Source organism: Saccopteryx bilineata, chromosome 10, assembly GCF_036850765.1.
Source record: "Saccopteryx bilineata isolate mSacBil1 chromosome 10, mSacBil1_pri_phased_curated, whole genome shotgun sequence".
Lineage (NCBI taxonomy): Eukaryota > Metazoa > Chordata > Mammalia > Chiroptera > Emballonuridae > Saccopteryx > Saccopteryx bilineata.
In genome coordinates, this window is record NC_089499.1 from 44,079,549 (window position 1) to 44,081,410 (window position 1,862).

The 1,862-nt window shown below is 52.0% G+C and overlaps 1 pseudogene; it reads right to left on the bottom strand.

Annotated features, from left to right (window-relative positions):
* Window positions 1-413: 413 nt before the first annotated feature.
* Window positions 414-1,531, bottom strand: LOC136314002 (protein FAM118A pseudogene; annotated as a pseudogene).
* Window positions 1,532-1,862: the final 331 nt, after the last annotated feature.

The following is a 1,862-nucleotide window of genomic DNA, read 5'->3' on the forward strand; positions in this document are numbered from 1 at the left end:
CTTCAGAAAAATACAAAAAATAAATAAATAAATAAAAAATAAATAAAATTTAAAAAAAGCCCCACCTGACAAAGAGCACATCAAGTGGAAGCCCAGAAACCAGGCACTTCCCTTCCCGCCAATTGGACGCCTGAGGTAGTTGTCCAGCAGTCCTCACAAAGGAGACCTGAAGTGTGTGTGCTTCACCCCCCACACACAGTAGTTAAACACACTTAGGGTGACAGTCATCACCCAGCCTCCCTGGGCCACACCCCCACAGGGCTCTCTTGGGGTACGTGGGGTGGGGTACACATGACAGATTAGAAGTGAGAGGTCCATGTGGAGTTCTCTGAACATTCCTTATCATTCAGATATAGCACTGTGGTTGCAGAAGGCTGGTTTTCAACTTTCAGGTTTTACTGGTTTTAAAGATTTCAAGATGCTCCAGTATCATCTGATTGTCAGAGCTGTTTTGAAACTTCAATTCCATTCTCTTATAACTTTCTCTTTGCACAGTCCTGACACGCATTCCCCAACAGCATGGTGCTGTCCACTCGCTCAGCATCTGGATTCCAGTTTGCAGATCTGAGTGGCTAGGTCTCACATGAATCCCGGGAAGTGGTCGAAACAGGCCCCGTAGGACACGACTTTGATCCCAAACAGTAGTATGTCAGCTTGGCGCTTGAAGAAATGGTCCTCACTCACTCTGCTTGAGCACGACCATGTAGTGCTCCAAATCCGCCTTGTTCTGGACCGAGTATAGGAACAGTGCTTGGCTATCTGGTCTCGAAGGGTCTCCCCACAGCCCACGAACAGAAAGGACTTCCTCTGGTATAAGCTCTGGAGCACCTCCATCACTTCTGGGTCTTGGGTGACATCCTTATATCTGGATGGATCCAATTCCATCCCCCAGGGGTCTGTGTATATGCCACGGATCTAAAGAACTTCGTCTCTGATGTGTCTTGCCCACTTAAGGACCTTGGTCTTGTTCTTCAGCTCCAAGGACTCCATGGGCTTGTTTGGCTGCCGCCCAAAGATCTCCAGCAGGTTGTCGTAGTTGGTGGTTAGCACCATTGTTCCCCTCTGCATCAGGCTGCGGATGGACTGCAGCGCCAGCGGGTCCTGGGTGTTCTGCTCCAAAGATCGCCATCAGGCTGGCCTGGAAGAAGTTTGGCTTGGTGTCGCCTGTCCGAGGTGACATTTTCCGGATCAGATCATGGGCAACAACCAGCAGGTCCTGGTCCTTCATCACCTTCCTGCGGAACTCAGCCATGTCCCCAGTGTGGAGCACCTCTAGCCGCTCCACAGCCTTGAGGACGGCCTCCAGGCAGCTCCTCCAGGAGCAGAGGGCGAGGATCCCCGGGGCCAGGGCTGCATGACCCCGGTACCAATCACCTGGAGCAGTTCTTGTGGCTGTTTCTGGATAAGGCTTTTTAAAAACTTTCTTGACCTTTGTTCACTTCATTCGTTGTCTTTTCCTGTGAATCCTTCAGCGCCGCCGAAACGCCAGTCGGAGCTCGCACCCGGCCGGCTGCCTGCGCCTGTTCAGCATTTCAGGTCTCCCGGTTTGGGGCAGTCGCTTGCTGCTCGCGCTGGGTGGAGCCGGGCGGGGGGCCAGTGTTTGTGAGAATCTTGTTAGCAGAAAAAAGCCGAGGGTGCAATACATTTTAAGAAAAGTGTATGACCTGTTGTGGACCGTAAATGGCAAAAAGCCATTATAGAATCGAGATTTAGCGCAGGGGTCCCCAAACTACGGCCCGCGGGCCGCATGCGGTCCCCTGAAGCCATTTATCCGGCCCCTGGCACACTTCTGGAAGGGGCACCTCTTTCATTGGTGGTCAGTGAGAGGAGCACATTGACCATCTCATTAGCCAAAAGGAGGC